This window comes from Danio rerio, chromosome 15, assembly GCF_052040795.2.
Source record: "Danio rerio strain M-AB ecotype USA chromosome 15, GRCz13ab, whole genome shotgun sequence".
NCBI lineage: Eukaryota > Metazoa > Chordata > Actinopteri > Cypriniformes > Danionidae > Danio > Danio rerio.
Window position 1 is genome coordinate 11,992,843 of NC_141035.1, and position 18,370 is coordinate 12,011,212.

The 18,370-nt window shown below is 36.2% G+C and overlaps 1 protein-coding gene across 1 annotated transcript in view; it reads right to left on the reverse strand.

Moving 5' to 3' along the window:
- Positions 1–18,370, reverse strand: part of LOC147840514 (uncharacterized) — a 41,025-nt gene that overhangs the window by 12,450 nt on the left and 10,205 nt on the right. The window lies entirely within an intron of this gene.

The following is an 18,370-nucleotide window of genomic DNA, read 5'->3' on the forward strand; positions in this document are numbered from 1 at the left end:
GGCTTGGCTAAGCTAGCTTCAATTTTGATTGAATAATTCTTTAGTCGGTTGCCTATTTTGTTGTGAATATGCTCTTGTAATGCATACTGCAGTCCTTTTTTGTCTGGTTTTGTCAGATATCTCACCTGTTAGCCAAAAATAACATTATATGCCTGGCAATGTCTGACACCAGCGCTTATACATTGTAAAAGCTGTCCTAGGCACGAATGCTTGTAGCAACAGTAACTAAAGAGGGCAAGGCTTAGTAAAGGGTCTATTGACAAACCTTATGTTAACTTGTGGAATTAAAGTGACATGCAGCATTCACATAGCTGTTAAGTCCACAGCATCTTACTCTGTATCATTTTACCTACTTCACAGTAGATTTTTATCTGTCATTCATGACAGAAAAGTGACATAAAAAACAAAACAGTTTAGAGTGCCATTTGTGATCGGGTTATTTAACAAAACTTGTTAATATTAACAAAAGTGTGATATCAAAAGCAGTGGACAAAAAAAAGGGTTTTAGTATACATATAAACACTCACTCGCTGACTTTCCTTCAGCCTTTTTCCTACTTTATAGGACATTCTATCAGACATGAACATTATTGGTCCCTGAAATAGACCAAATTACAGTGATTACAAATTTCGTTCCAAAAATATTTAATATGGAGAGATGGTTGATTTCTTTGAGTTGATATGTAAAGGAATATGTCATTCATTTGGTTCTCAGATTTTTGTTCTTTATTAAAATACACTTTACGAATTCACAAACCCAGTCATTGTCCCCGTCAAACCAGCCTAATTGAACCTACAGCTTTAATTGTTTTGTTATGCTAAAAACTGTTATAAAAAAAAAATAATAATCTGAAATAGGAGGTATAGCAAGTAAGCTGTTGTCATTCACGTCAATTAATTAAAAACATAAAATTATAAATTCTACAAATAACTACTACAAACATAATACAAATAAATATACAATTATCCCCATTCCTGTCATTTGATCATAAAATGCGTGCTATAGACGTTTAAGGCTATGACTTGAAAGTGACACCATTTGACAGAGAAGAAGCTTACAATGATCAATGATGCGTTGAACCATTGAATTCTATGCTTTTATATTTGTGTTTTTTAGAGTTTTTTTTGAGGAAGACAACTTATGTCAGGCCCTGCCATGATTTTTTATAAGTTAAAATGTATGTTTCTGGTGGAATGTGTCTTTTCATGTGTCGTCACAGTGGCAAATGTTGATAACACTAAATAATAATTTCATACTAAGAATCAATTATTAACCATCAACAGGTAGTCGAACCGAACCGGGATTTTTGTGAACCGTTACACCCCTAATATATATATATATATATATATATATATATATATATATATATATATATATATATATATATATATTAGGGGTGTAACGGTTCTACATTTTTTACAGTCATTAAAGAGCCCATATTATGGGTTTTTGAAAATGACCTGTGAAATGAAATAACTAGCTAAGGCTTAAATCTGTAAGTGTACAGTGTTTAAAACTTTTGATTCATCAATAAAAGAGTCGACTCATAATGCTTCAAACAATTCATCTTGATAACGAGTCATTAGGTGTTTCACTATGACGCGGCTACAAAACACAATGCCCGCCCACTAACACAAAAAAAAGCCACACACACACACACAAGGGGGACCCGATTTCTCACCACACCGGTCGAATAAAGTCACGCTGTGCTCAGATGGATATCATTGACAGTCTCTACACAATGATTAAACTGTGAAGAGTCAGTGGTTGAGGTTTATTTTTGCAAAAATACCTTATTTATATTATGGATATAAACACAATACACAAGCATTATAGCCCAGCCTTGTGCAGTGCTTCTGGAAACTACATGCTTAGGAAGGAAGGATCAAAAAAGATTATAAGGGACTATGTCAGAACATGGATCAGTGCATCATCAGTTTTAGGATCAGTTCTTCCTCCATTTCACAAGTGTTAGTACATGCGATTAAAATTGTTGCCTCGTTTACTCTAGCTTGCAAATTATTTATTTAGTTGTGTTTTGTTACTTGTAACCGCATGTCCTGTATCAGGTTAACTTTTTATATTCTCATATCGTGTGTAAAGTCAAGTTGAAAACGCGACGCGTGTTTACAGATCGTCAGCTAAAGTTTAGGGTGAATGAAAAGTACATGTTTGCAAACCCACCTAAAGTTACAAACAGTAATTCCGATTACAGCGATCATGTGGTAAATGTTGATCTTGTGTTGAGCTCAATGAGCCTTACATCTAAAAATAGAGCAAATAGAGTGTTACTTTAGTGACATTGCTTTGACTCACACGCTGAAAATGGTGGACATGAAACAACAAACTGAGAATATGGTGATGAGTGCCTGTCAATCGATATTGGACAACTTGACGCACTCCTGCGTCAAGTTGCGGTCATTCTGAAAGCCCTTCCAATTGGTCGATCATTTTATGTTGTTAAGTTAAAAAAAAAGGACTGGGTGTGTTTATATCAACCCTATATGATGGTCTATACACTATACCTACACACATATCTGTCCAAACTGCTTGAAAAGTAGATTTTTCACAATAGGTGCCCTTTAATAATTTTATGAAGAGGTAAAGTGGAGGGTAGAGAGTGGGGCACATGATGCTTCTTTGCAAATCTGCTGCTCAGACTAGAAAGTTTATTTATTGCATGACAATTCTTGTAGTCTTGAATCATAGAATTCCATAACAGTTCTTGGGGTCTTGTGTTATGGAGAGCCATCCTTAGACATTCATTCATTTTCCTTTAGCTTTGTCCTTTATTTATTAGGGATCTTACACACTTACACACTAAAGCTTATTTTTGTTTTACCTAATGAGCTGAGACTGCAGCTAATGTGCTGAGACTGCAGCTCTGCACAAGACTTTTGGCCAGCGGAGAAATTAAAATGGTCAAGGTGATATGAGTCTGGTTCTCTCAAGGATTTTTTTCTTCACTATCCTTTTGGTAAAGTTTTTTTTACCTTTCCGATGTCGCCACTGGCTTGCATGGTTCAGGATCTGAAAAGCTACACATCGATGAATTTGCTCTTCAGTGTTTGGACTCTCAGTTATGATTTCAAACCACACTGAACTGAGCTAAACTGAACTGAACTTTAACACTAAAAACTAAACAACCCTTATCCAGTTACTATGCCCATTTATGTGAAGCTGCTTTGACACAATTTACATTGTAAAAGCGCTATCCAAATAAAGCTGAATTGAATTGAATTAATTAACTTGTAACGCATGTCTTTGGATCGTGAACATAGAAATGCCAACTGGCCTAGCCGGAACTCGAACTACTGACCTTGCTGTGAGGCAACTGTGCTAACCACTGAGCTACCGTGCCACCCCGAACTGTTGTATAAACATAATATGGGCACAAAATAAGTGAGGTGTTACGTGTGTCTGAAGAGGCTGTTGTAAAAAAATAAATGAATGAGTGAAAAGAAGAGAGAACCCAGTCCAGGAGACTCGAAACAAGCAGAATTCCTTTATTGAGACGTGTTGGTTAATCTGCAGTCATACAGCGTCTTTAAGATGTCCATGTGTCTGCAAGAGCCTACTAGAGGTCCGCAGTCTGCAAGTTCTTTCACAAGTCTCACACAAGTCAGAATTGAGACAAAGATTTCATGTCTATATTGTGTTCTTAGGAGGAGGGGATTCTTATCATGTTCTGGAGACAAAACCTTCTGACCATTTGATTGAAAAGAGTAAACAATAGACACCCCATACTGTGAAACTGACAATTTGCATTACTTTGGCTTAGCTTGTAATCAGAAAGACAAAGGTTAAATGACCCTCCTAGCTGGCATGTCAATGAAATAATATAATTAAAAACCAGAGAATATAACTTTTTAGTTATACGTAGATTATTGTTAATTTGAAATTAGATGATATAAATTTATATTTCCACAAGGCCATGGGAAGAGCATTCTCCACTCTTCAGGATGGGGAGACAGCCATGTGGTGATGGCGGCAGCAAAGGCATTCCTCAATATGCAGAGCAATCTAAATAACATCACTGAAGTTGTGTGGGAGGAAACTTCACTTCAGTATATGATGACATCAAAAAATGTAGCCTCTTATTGGTGCTTTGTTTTTTGCCTGGGCTTAAGATCAGTACGAATTGAAGTTATGCATTGCATATAAACAAAGATATGCCAGGGGTAAATTCAGGAACAAGTTAACGATCTTAAAATAGTATACTGTGTGCACAATGCAAAGAACAGGAATATATAATTCCAGAATAATGTAAAATTGGTGTCAGCATCTTTCTTAGGAAATGAGATGGAATAAAATCTCATGATTGGTACTCAAGTCAGTGATTGGAGCCTTCAGTGATTGGAGCCTTCTCGAGATTGGTACTCAAGTCAGTGATGTGGAGCTTTCAGAACATGATCATATTTAGTCTGGTGTACTGGTTGTCCCTAAGAGGATAAACAGAGACCCTTCTATTTAAAAAAAAACTGAAACAATCTTGGGAGAATGAGTGTTCTGTTCAAATAGTAATAAAATAAAACAAGCAATAAAAGCAATCTACATAAAAGTAAGTCTTTTCACAATCACTAGCGATCTACAACTTGAGATCGCTAGTAAACACTTCCTTTCACATGAACTACAAATCCACCATATTATGGACTACATATTCAGTCATGCAGCACACACACACACCTGCTCCAAATCTCCTTTGATTAGACTTTCACAGCTAAAGCTGCTCTAGGACTGATTCATGGACTAAAACTATTGCTCAACACAAACACTGTGGCTGAGTCATGTCTTCTGTTTTAGTGACACTACAACGCGTTTTCCGTTGTCTTGCTTTACTGCGTTTTTTTTATCCTTGCCTTGTTTATTTGTTTAATCCTGTTTGCTGCCTGCCTATTCACTATAATTCTGGATTGCCTGTATACATCTATTTGCCCCTGTGTTGACCATTGCTGGTCTGACCTTGCTAATAAACCTGCATGTGGATCCGCACCTCTGTTGTCAGTGTCACATCCCTGGTTACGCCTACGGTGGTAATACCTACAATACTTAATTAGCTGTTGTAAATGCCAATAGTTGATCTGCAGGTATAGTCTATATATCTGTGCTGTATAGTTATTGATGAGGAAAAAAATAAGATGTCAAAGTAGCAAAATATATGAAACACAAATATTTAATTAATAATACTCCAGCCTATACAGAGTGGTCAAAAACTCCTGATTCAGGTTATATGACTGCAGTAGGATAAATATGAAGATTTTACTTGCACAAGCACTCAAATTTACCTTCTGAGCCTGAGCACGCTTACGTCGTCGATAATGTGACTGTTTAGTTAGAAGTGCTCTCGCTCAGTACAGTAGAGATTTAGTTTAATAGTTTTGTGTAATTTTAAGTTATTTGGGATGCAGTGACACAGTTTGCTGAACAGATCCACCACTCAAATTTTATAAAAGTGTGTATGTGTATATATATATATATATATATATATATATATATATATATATATATATATATATATATATATATATAATCCAGAAAGTATTCATAGAGCTTTACTTTTTTCCATTTTTTTCAATAGTATCTGATTCAGCCTTTATGATGCAAGTGAATATGGATTATATATATATGGATTAAATTAATGGATTTCCTCAAAATACTACACACAGTAAAAAAACACTGAAAATCACATGTATATAAGTATTCTGAGCTCAGGTACATTTTGTTTCCACTGATCATTCTTGAGATGTTTCAGCAGCTTAATTGGAGTTCAAATCATGTCCAATCAAATAAATTTGAAGGTGAAGAGGCATACACTTGATATAAGGTCCCAGGTTTGACAGTGCATGTCAAAGCACAAACCAATCATGAAGACAAAGGAATTGTCTGTAGACTTCCAAGACAGGATTGTCTTGTGGCACAAGGCTTTGGAAGGTTACAGAAAAAAATGTCTGCTGCTCTGAAAGTTCCGATGGAAACAAGGGCCTCCATCATCCTAAAGTGGAAGATGATGAAGGCTGTGAATTCTGCGAAGGCCATAAAATGTACATGTGATTTTTCAGGGTTTTTTTTATTTTTAATAAATTTGCAACATTTAAAAAAAAAATTTAAAATCATTGTCATTATGGGTGTAGTGATAATTGGATTTATCAAATATTAAAATCAATATCTTGTTATTGATATTAATATTGGTATTTTAGCCTCACGTGGGGGCACCAATTAATGTAGAAATAACAGATAAATAACTCCTTTTAAACGGGGCACCAGACAGCTTTCCACTGTCAAAATAATTAACAATAAAATATTGTTAGTTAAATTATACAAATGAGGAGTTTATTATCTGGCCAAATCTGATGGATAATGAGATTGTTTGACTTGTAGAGCCTTTTTCTGTATTACAACACAAGGAAGACACAATTGTAATAAATGTGTATTTATTAACAAAATAGTAATCAAGGGTAACTACAATTACTAAATGTACAATAAATGAAGTGAATAGGCGATGAATAGGTGATGAAGGTGATTAAGTTAAGGTAAGGTAAACCTTATTCTACAATAACAAAGAACTGAGGAAGGCTTTGTTATTAATTACGATCAGTTAAAAACATCTGATTCATTAGAATATTTTATACTGAAACACTATGCCAAGGTCTAATTTGAAAGGTTGGAAAGTGGAATATTTACGTTTCTGCCTTTGATGCAGTGGATGGAATAAGTTGGATCTTCCTGCAGATCTTAAAGCATGAAACGAGCAGACTTGGCTCTCCTGAGCTTTGAGTGGACGAAATCTGTAGTTTCTGGAACACGCAGACTGGAGATTTCTGGAAGTGGTGATTCGAGGTCGGGAACACGCCGACGTCTTTACCCTTGAGCGTAGAAATCTGTATCTTCTGGAACACGCAGAAATTGGAGATTTCTGGAGGTGGAGGTCTGATGTCGGGGACACGCCGACGTCAATACCCTAGAGCGTAGAAATCTGTATCTTCTGGAACATGCAGAAATTGGAGATTTCTGGAGGTGGCGGTTCGATGTCAGGGACACGCCGAGGTCTTTCCTTTGAAGGTAGAGTTCCTGGAAATCTGGGACATGCAGATTTCTGGAGGTGGTGGTCTTGAAGCTATGGTTTCAGACGTTACCTGTGAGTTGGTCACTGGGAAGTGTCATCCATAATGTGGCCTGCATTTGCATAGTCATAGTCCACCGGTTAACTAATATAATATTTAAGAGTTTTAAATATTTTCCTATGCATAATTCACTTTCCAAACCACATCTAATTAACCCAAGGCATTATTTGCAATATATAGAGTCTAAACATCACTATGTAATGTTGATCTTTACCCAAGCATTCATATAAAAAACTTAATAAGCAAAGTTTCATACAGTGAAGTATATCAAGCAGTGCATATTAAATATATACATGATTATTTGAATATACAGGTATATGAAGTGACATTTTCCATTTGTGTCTCTTTTGTGAAATGCAAGTTTACTGATCCATGTGTATCTCTGAGTTTGAGATGATGTCAAAAGTTGATTGGATCAAGAAGCAAGTTCTGGGCTCTTAACACCTTTGTCTTTCAGATAAACAAAAGACAGATGGTCACTGTCTCAATTGCCACTTTCTGATGAGCTTAAGAAAAGGGTCAGAGTTTAGTGTTAACTCTGCAGCATTTGTTTATATTGCAAATTAATTTCCACAAGTTAATTTCCACAAGTTCCTGGCTTTACCGCTGATCACTACATGGGCTATTTGGGCAGAATTTTGAAGAGATAAATGAATTAAATTAATTTTGGCATAAAGCTGTAACAACAGAGAAAAAAATGTGGAAAAAGTGAAGTGGTATGAATACATCCTGGATGCACTGTATACTTGAAGTCAAAGTCAAAATTAATAATATATATTTTTAATATATATATTTTTTATTGTCTACGGAACAAACCACTATTATATAATGGTTAACCTAATTACCCTAACTTATCTAATATTAACTAATTACCAAAAACTTACCTAGTTAAGCCTTTACATTGCACTTTAAGTTGAATACTAGTATCTTGAAAAATATCTAGTAAAATATTATGTTTTGTCATCATGGCTAAGATAAAAGAAATCAGTCATTAAATCATTTTGAGCCAGGTCACAAAATCATGCTGGTGGAGAAAAAAACAAAAAACAAAATATAATTTGTTGATTGTGCTAGCCACTGCACCACCGTGCTGCCCCATATTAGTCATAACAGTACAGAAAAGTTACAATCCAAAGTCAAAGACTTTTAGAGCTTTTCTCCCAATAATATCCCCAATTGTTTAGTCATTTTTGGCCAAACGACCCTTATAAATTCTTCACTTTTACCCTTATCTGCATATTACATAGGAATAGAATAAAGTATTTTAAAATTGAAATAATTACATCAACTTTAAACAAGCTTGTGCCGTCTCAATGTCTACTTCTGTGAGTCTGCTTGGATGTGAAAGATTTCAAGCTGCAATGGGAACATAGTTCAATAAAGATAATGAAACAGAGCCATTTTAATTTGCAGTTATCTCAAAGGGAACTGATGCGTAAATCATGTGTTCCAGGCGTGAAGGGGAAACTCAATGCAATATAAAGATAAACGGTGCAGCAGCATTTCATTTTACAGATCCACAGCCTTCTAGTCTGACATACATATGCATTCAGAGGTGATTCTTAGCTCTTTGGAGCCCTAAGCAAAAGTTACCAGAGTGAAAATTCAATTGCATTTCTCATAGCATGTTACACAACGGTGACGTAGTGGTGCAGTAGGTAATGCTGTCACCTTACAGCAAGAAGGTCACTGGTTGGAGCCTCGACTAGGTCAGTTGGTGTTTCTGTGTGGAGTTCGGAGGTTCTCCCCGTGTTCGCGTGGGTTTCCTCTGGGTGCTCCGGTTTCCACAGTTGCAATAAATTAAGCTTTGGTAATTTTCTGCAGTTCACATTGTTATTAAAATGGAAACTAAATAAATCCAAGGTACAAATTACCTCTCAGTTAATAAGATGGGTTGCTATTCCAGAAGATATTAATGAAAATGCATCTTGTCTATGAGTATTTTTCTATGAATAAACTGGATAAATTCTAGTTCTTAAAATAAGTATTAATCGATCCACTAACAAGAAGCAAGTCAAACTATCATTTACACAGAACTGAACACATTTATTTTCTCCCACATCTAGCAATAAGAAATCTAATTAGAATGTATCCAATATTTTTATTATGTAAAATTACCTTTTTCCACTGGTTTGATTTGATGCCTTTGTTCTATGAAAATAATCTTGTTGTAAAGATCCTCTGCATTTTTAGACAGGCTGAGTGTTAGATTGAAATGTCAACATATTGTCGATAACAACCCTTAGATATTTATGAGTCAACAATTTTAAAGCTTGGGTTGTATTACAATTTGAAAAATCACAGACTGAAGACATAATGTTAGGTTTAGTGGCGAGTAGGGTTGTGACGATGAGGAAATTTCCCCACCGGTTAATCGACATGTGACAACACTGGTAATACCGGTATCACAAGGGGAGTGGGCGTTTCTTCTTTTCCTCTTTTTTTTCTGCTTTTAAATAGCTTATAAATGCGTGCGTATAATACTTTCACTTTCAGTTTTTCGGGAGTTGCCAATTTGGCGTCAATTGTTTGAATGGACGAAAAGGAAACTACAAAAAAAAATTTATTGACATAACAAATAAAACACAACAAGGCTACAGGCTGAAAAAACTGTGAAAGTTGGAAACATACAAATAATAACCATAAACGCCTATAATATATATTAACAGCTTAGTCCTTATGAACAATCCATTTATAAAATACATTATTAACAAATCTATAGGCTATTGAAGAATAAACCGAATATGAAATATGATCCTTGCATAATGATCACAACTAAACAAACTAGCACTCATTTTATATATAAACTATAAATAAAAAAACAAATGTTAAGAATTGGAACATTATTTAAAAAAATTTAAAGACTACAGGCTAAATAAAAGCGCCTCGTCAGAGCTAAACATCACCGCACACGTGTCAGTTGACAGCTTCTGTAAAGATCAGACCTACAGATCACACAATCTCAGTAAACAACATGTAAATGTATAAATATTTTAATAAGTATTGTTATGGAATATTTATAACTATATGATCTTGCTTTTTGGTTATATCGATACAGCTTTGATCTCTCTTACAAGCAGCAGTTTAAAGTCGCTGCATAAGGGCGTCTTAAACTGTCAGTGGCGGAATACACACAGCACTGGCAAGAGGTTTTATTTTGAGTTTTATTTGTTGCAGATTTGCATGTTGTTTCTTTTAAAAAATTATATTTTTAAAATCTCTCAAGTTAATGTTGTCTATCGAGTAACATAATCTCCCTTGGATTGGAGTTCGGTGCACAGTAAGACTATTGACCAACACCGCCCTGTAAGTTTACACACTGCATAGACTGTACAGGTCCACAGCTCTGGTGTGGTATGAATTACATGTTTTAAATGACAGCGAGACATGCTACGTTTAGTTTTTATTGTAAAATATACATTATAACCCAGTAAACAGTAAAATAATATGTTTTGAATGGCTTGTCTATTGATGGCATATATAGCCTATTTTAATTAAATAGGCTAAGCATATTTTCATTAATATTAAAACACATTAATACAAACTAGCCACCCTTTGATTTTTTTTTTTCGTGTACGTATATTTTTATCAAATGAAAAATGCAATGAATTTTTTATTTTGGTTTTCATTTTATTAGAATTAATATAATTAATAGGCTACACAACTCCTACATATCTTTGGCTTCAATTACATTTTTCAGATATCCTACCAATAGAGTCTTTTGGCTCAAAGACATTTATGCCTGTTAATTTCAGTGGTTTATTTTGACAGATTTCACAAAGGCTTCAGCTCTTCTACCTGTTAGCTGCACCAGCGTAAGTTTTGCGCCTTGACTTGTGTTGCGGCTCGATGTCTGAATGAGAGAGAGATCAGACCTCAGATTCGATGTGTGGCCGCACATCTCAGTTACTTTATTGCAATTTTTAATACTGGCTCATGTAAATGAACTTTTCATATGATTAAAAGCCGAAATATTGCCAGACAGACGAAGCAACTTTCAGTTTTTGAAGAGAGCGGCCTCAGTTATAAAGATTGCGCGCGCACACACAAGATGCACTCTTGTCGGCCTATTCATTATTGATTTTTTTTTTTACATTAAACACATAATCAAGTGGAAAAAAGTGGAAAAAGAACAGCTGAACTTCGGACAAAGTGCTCACGTTGCCACAATGTTGTTTCTCTGCAGTTGGATTGTCAATGGCGCGGCATTGCTAATCACTCGTTTTAATTAAAAAATAAAATATTTATTATAAAACATTTTGAGATGATGGTCACGTGATTTTTAAAATGAGAGTATGCGTTGCGTATATATGGCCATTCATCTATCCGCGACCCACCCATAGTTAAACATAAAGGTGCATTGAAGGTGTGTGTATAAATTAGTATGTTTCCTCTAGATACTGCCACCTTTGTCAGGCAAAGTTTGCAGATTGCCTCTTTAGGTTCTCTTTTGCATTTGGTTTGAACCCAAAATATTGCCAAACAGGCGCTTTTGCCTTACGTTTTGACAATAAATCATCCCCATCCTCTTTCTATAAATTTGACTCCTCTTTTCTCCTCACGTGACAAATGAAATATGACTGATCGTAGCAATGTTCAGATTTTAATTATAGAGCATGCTTTATAATAAGTCAATTATTTATAAATATATTTTCCATTAAATTCAAATAAATGTTTAATAAAAAAAAAAAAAAGAATACTTAAAAATAAAACAAATCTGGGAACGGCTTCACGGTGGAAAAGTGATGTCACCGGTGTTGCGTCTTAAAACCAGTATCACCGTCAACGCCGTCTATCGTGGCAAGCCTAGTGGCTAGTAAATGAAGTGTTTCCGGTGGGCACTGTAAAATCATCTATGTATAGTCAGCTACAGTAATTAATTTCTATGACAAGAATTTTGCAAAAAAAAAAAAAAAAACTGTAAATAAAAATCAAGTACTGCAAAAAAAACTAATCTATTTTACTATTTGCAATAAAATATTTGCTATATATATATATATATATATATATATATATATATATATAGAGAGAGAGAGAGAGAGAGAGAGAGAGAGAGAGAGAGAGAGAGAGAGATAGATAGATAGATAGATAGATAGATAGATAGATAGATAGATAGATAGATAGATAGATAGATAGATAGATAGATAGATAGATAGATAGATAGATAGATAAATAGATAGATAGATAGATAGATTTAAAAAAATAAAGTATTAAAAAACACCTAAACTATTTGCAATATATGTGTGTGTGTGTGTGTGTGTGTGTGTGTGTGTCTGTCTAACTGAGAATATTCTTTTAACACATTTCTAAACAATGGTTTTAATACATCATTTCTAATAACTTTTTTTTTTATCTTTGCCATGATGATAGTACATACTATTTTATTAGTTATTTTTCAAGACACTTCTATACAGCTTAAAGTGACATTTAAAGGCTTAACTAGGTTAATTTGGTTAACTAGGCAGGTTAGGGTAATTAGGCAAGTTATTGTATAATGATGGTTTGTTCTGTAGACTAACGAAAAAATATATAGCTTTAAGGGGCTAATAATTTTGACCTTAAAATGGTGTTTAAAAAATTCCAAACTACTTTTATTCTAGTCAAAATAAAACACATATGACTTTCAATAGATATACTGTGAAAATATTTTAAACAGAAAATAAGTCAAAGGGGGGCTAATAATTCTGACTTCAACTGCATATATATATATATATATATATATATATATATATATATATATATATATATATATATATATATATATAGTATAGAACAAACATTTCAAAGTGAAAATACATTTTTGAGTAATAAAAATTTATTTTGCTAACAAAAATAAACAACTGGAAAATTAAGCTTGAAACTGAAAATGAAACTTGCAAACAAAAAAGAACTGCAATTAAAAATTAAGCAGTGTAATAAACTACATATGTAATGCCTTTACAAAACACGTCCAGTCAATAGCAATGTTTTTTTTTTTATTTGCTTTTTAGTCAACCGTTAGTCTGCGATGCTGTTTTTACTTTGGAGGGATCCGGTAGCTGGATTTGGTTATTGACGATTTGACACGATCCAGGATTGTTTCGTTAATCATAAAAACATATAAACAGGATTAGATCGGGTCAATTCAAGCAAAGAAAATACTGAAAGTATCTTACAGTAGTAGTTATATACAATTGGGAAAATAGTAAATATTTTTAAACTATATATATATATATATATATATATATATATATATATATATATATATATATATATATATACAATCTGCACTCCAAAAATGAAAGTAAAGACTGCCACCTGGTGGTGCAAAAAGAAAATTTATTGATATAAACTTTTTAGATCCCTTTGGTACAATTTGTGTATGATAATAGACATGCACAATATGTGACTTTTTTAAAAGCAATAATACATTTATGCAGTGATAAACATGTTTTGACAGTTAATATGATGGTGATTTGAAACCTTTACCAATATCACAATCTTTTGTAAACCCAGTTATTTTTTACACCGATTAAAAAACCAGCTACAATAATACTACGATGCCTACTATAAGAAAAATTCGCTCTAACTGTAAAACTAAATAAATTGATCTTGACACATGAAAGGGCCAATCATGCAGTCATCAACAAGGTGTAAAGTTATTGCGTATCATATTTAACAAACCATTTACTATGAATTTGAATGTAATTTAGCTCACATGGATAAATGAATATTAATTAGATGATGCCATTAGCCAATCGTTGAGCTGCTGATCATGATTTAGAGGATTGATAAATCAGTCCTTCACAATACACGCAGCGATCTCAGATCAGTTCATCCACACTGTAGTAAAGTTCATTTTTCCGGAGTAAAGTTCATTTCATTTCAGTGTTCGATCACGCTCACCTCTCCACATACCCCCACCGCCCAACTCAGGCCAGGGAGCTATCCAGCCTACAGCAATATACTCCCAGCATAACTTTATCTTTAATAAATCGATGTTATATTATTACGTGGCCAACAATAATATACAACAGGATTTCAGTATTTACACAAGCAAGGTAGCAAGACCATATAGCTGAGGCAGTAAATTAGAAACACATAAAACTCCAACAAGGATTTTAAAATAAAACACAAGTTTATTAAGCTACACACAGTAAACTACTCTACGTAAAACAGACAAAGATACAGATAGGCACACACACAGTTCTGGAATGAGTGAATGACTGAGGATGAACAACTAAAAGTCCCAAACATTTGCACTTGCTAAGGTGTACTGCTTAAATTTAACACCAGCTTTAGCAAGGAGTGTAAAGTTGGTTTGTAGTTTTTTGAATTTTGATGACCAGTCTCACTCATCAGCTGGTTGATGGAAACCCAGGCAAAGATGATTGGTTGCAGCGCGTTGACTTGGCTGGGAGGTCCTTCGTTGAAGAGGGTTTAAAGTTTTATAGTGGGCAGAGTTCAGCCCAGCCCATTCTGTGACTGTCCAATGGCCGTGGCTACTGAACGGGACCATGCATCTCTTTTCCCTGGTTGTCTAAGCCCAGGGAGGGGGAGACCCATGATTACACTTGGGCATAAAACTTCACTTACTGTCAAAAATTCAATAAAGATCTGTATAGCTCAGTTACATCATTTAAACCAATGTTCTCTTAAGCCTTATAGCTTCAGTTTGACACCAAACATCACAGCCTTTATCAAATACAGTTAATTACACGCGTTACACTCGCTACAACATTTTATTTACATGCACTCTATAATGAAAACACTTGCTTAGATAAATAGTAAAACATACACAACTATTAGCAATAAAACATTAAATTATACACTTTTAAATGTGAAATGTCAGAAAATAGTGTGGGCTTTTGTGCCTTGACAATAAAGGAGCTATTTGCTCCGAACAGGAAGAGGGGCAGGAGACAACGCCCCCGGAAAGACACACATATGTCTTTTCATCCTTTGGGGGTAGAATTTAATTTACGTAGTCATGTGAGGAACAAAATGGCCGGATTTTTACCGATGGGCCATTACTTAGTAACCCATGGTGACAACATGTCCTTTATCTTATAAAGGTTTGAGAAGAGTGTGTGTTTGTAATTAAGCTCCTGGTGATAGTTAATTAGGAAGGAGACAAAGGGGGCGCAATGAGGCTTCCATGACTGCTGATTTTTAATTCTGCTATAAACATGGCGAGTTCCTACACTGTAAATGATGATGTCATCTAAATAAGCAGCGGCATATGCTGCATGAAAATTTTATCAATTAGACACTGAAAAGTCGACGGTGCCCCGAACAGCCCGAGTGGAAGTGTCACAAATTGGTGTAATACGAACGGCGTAGTGAAGGCTGTTTTTTCGCTGGATATTGGAGATAATGGGATCTTCCAATACCCCTTTGTTAATTCTGATGTCAAGTAATACTGAGCAGCACCTAACCGGTCAAGTAACTTGTCAATACTCGGCATAAGATAGGAGTCAAATTACGACACAGCATTTACCTAACGATAATCCACACAGAACATGACCGAGCCTTCAGTCTTGGGTATCAAGACAATCAGGCTGGCCTAGTCGCACCCATTTTCAAAATATTACTCAATTCTTCCTGAATCACTTTTTTCTTGTGTTCAGGCAGGCGATACGGCCGGGTCCTAACGACCACGCCCGGTTCGGTCTCGATATGGTGCTGAATCAAATTAGTTCGACCAGGAAGGGGTGAGAAATCGTCAGAATGCTCACGATGAAGGTGCTGGATATCGATGAGCTGGCTAGCCGAGAGAAGATTGCCCCCTGTGACCAGAGCGACCGGCCGCTGCTCTCTGGCCTCATTTGTAACCAGCATAGCCAGCATCACCTCCTCCAGCTCCCTCTACTGCTTCAGCAGATTAATGTGATATATATGACGTGAACCAGCCCTATCCGAACGGACCACCTCATAATCAAGATCGCTAACTCGTCGTGTGATCTCATCAGCCCTTGCCACTTGCAAGTAATTTGGAGCTGAAAGTGAGTAGCAATACAAGTACTTTATCTCCCTGTGAAAATTTTCGCTGTTTAGTGCCCCTGTCACAATGCCGGTGTTGGTCATCCTGGGCCTTAAGCAAATGCTCCTTAGAGAGCCGCCCCAGTGTGTGGAGTTTTGCTCTTAGGTCCAGAATATATTGAATTAAATTAAACATTTCCAACAGCCCATCTGTGGGTGATAGACGCTGGTGTGAATAGACTTATTGCCCAATAATCTGTAAAGCTTGCGCATTGTGTGTGACATGAATGTGGTGCCTTGATCAGTGAGACTCTTCTTGGGGATTCCCACTCGGGAGATTATATGAAACAGAGCTTCCGCAACACTCTTTGCTGAAATGTTACGGAGCGCTACTGCTTCCGGGTAGCGGGTTGCATAATCCACTAGGACTAATGTAAACTGGTGCCCGTGTGCGCATCGCTCTAATGGCCTGATGAGATCCATACCAATTCTCTCGAAGGGGATCTCCATAATTAGTAGAGGGCGCAATGGCGCTTTTGGGGTGGCTGGTGGATTCACCAACTGAGATTCACAGCACGCAGCGCACCCTTCTGCTGACATCACCGTGAATGCCCAGCCAAAAGAATCAGGTCATGAGGGGATTTAGTGTGGCTGACTGATCTAAATGTTCGGCCATAGGATTAGAATGAGCTGCCTGGAAAAGCATTTCCCATTGACTCTTTAGTACTAATAATTGGGTTGTATCTGGGTCACTTGATACACCCTATCAGTAATAATCGCAAGATACGGATAGGAGGGGCTGATCAGGCTGGAGGACTTGCCCGTCAATGACCTGCACTCTTTCCAGTGCATGTCTGAGCATGTCTGAGCATGTCATCATGCAACTGCTCAAGGGGAAAGTCTTTACACCGGGAAATGCACGGCCCTACCTCTGAGTCAGCGCGTGATGTCACTGCTTGGGATTCCCCCAGCTAAGCGACCTGCCCCCTCTCCGGCAATTTCTTTTCCCAAGAAACACCTGCACATAAGACCCCTAATAATCTATTATATCCAGGTCAATTGGTTCCCAGAATCAGCGGGTGTTTGATGTGCGGGTTAACTGCTACCTCTACACTATGCTTTTTACCCCAGAATTGAATATCAGAGTTGGCGGGTAGTGAATTACATCCCAGTGTAAACACCTTACCCTTACCGTGGGGCTCATATCCAATGCTGGGTCTTGAAGCAGGCTTTGGTGGATGGAGGTTTGGTAACACCGTGAACCCACCAAAGCTTGATATCTACTCTTTTATTCCCTCTGGTATCCGGTATAGCCCGTCGCGACCGGGGGCGACGACTGCTGTGGCAGGGACGCAAATTAGCGCACTCACCTCCTTCACGAAGCAGACCTTTTGTGCACTATCCTCATCCCTGCGGCGCCAAAACATCGGCCAAGCCCTTCTCTATGGCGGCAAATCAATGCCAATATTAATTGAGCGCAGCGGTGATGTTTACGTGCGAGGAGAAGTGAACCGCGAGCAGATTACAGGCATACACACAAGGAAACTACAGCTCGCGAGCGCACAGGGGATCTTCACGTGCGTGCTCAACTGATCCAGCTCGAAAAAAAACAAGTCCCGCGACAAGTTCTCTCCGCTCGCTCGCTGGTTCTTCTCTCTGCTTGCGCGAAACATTTTGGAATTTTGTCAGTCCTGGGGCGGGACTTGGTTCACTTGTTATCTCTAGCGCTATTAGCTACTCTACCTTTCCGGAAGTTAGCCAGGATTGGACGCAGATTAAACGACGAACCATAATTCACGTGATCTTATCATCACCTTAACAAACATTGCTTCAACGGACCAGCACGTAAGTTATCATTTCATTTATTATGAAAATGATTGCCTTTGTTAGAAAAGGTAGTTATTAGAAACTTTATTAACAGGCGCCCTGTTTACTGACACATTGTCTTGTTAAATCAATTAATCTACTTAATCTTTAATTTATATTTAATTTACACAAAGCAAATTAAAATTTTTATTATGCTTACTTTGTAGTCAAAGTGTCAATACTTCATCAATATATGCAATTGCACCCTTGAAGGTAGTAAAACTACATTATTCACAAACTAGTGTATACTTTATATTTGGTATTCTGCTCAAATAAAGTATATAGCATTGCACTCTGTATTTTTATTTCACATTTAAGTTTTCATTATATACATTTTGTTTAGAGGGAGCACTGCAAAAAAATGCTTTTCTTGTTTAGATTTTGTCTTGTTTCTAGTCTAAATATCTAAAATCTCTAATATC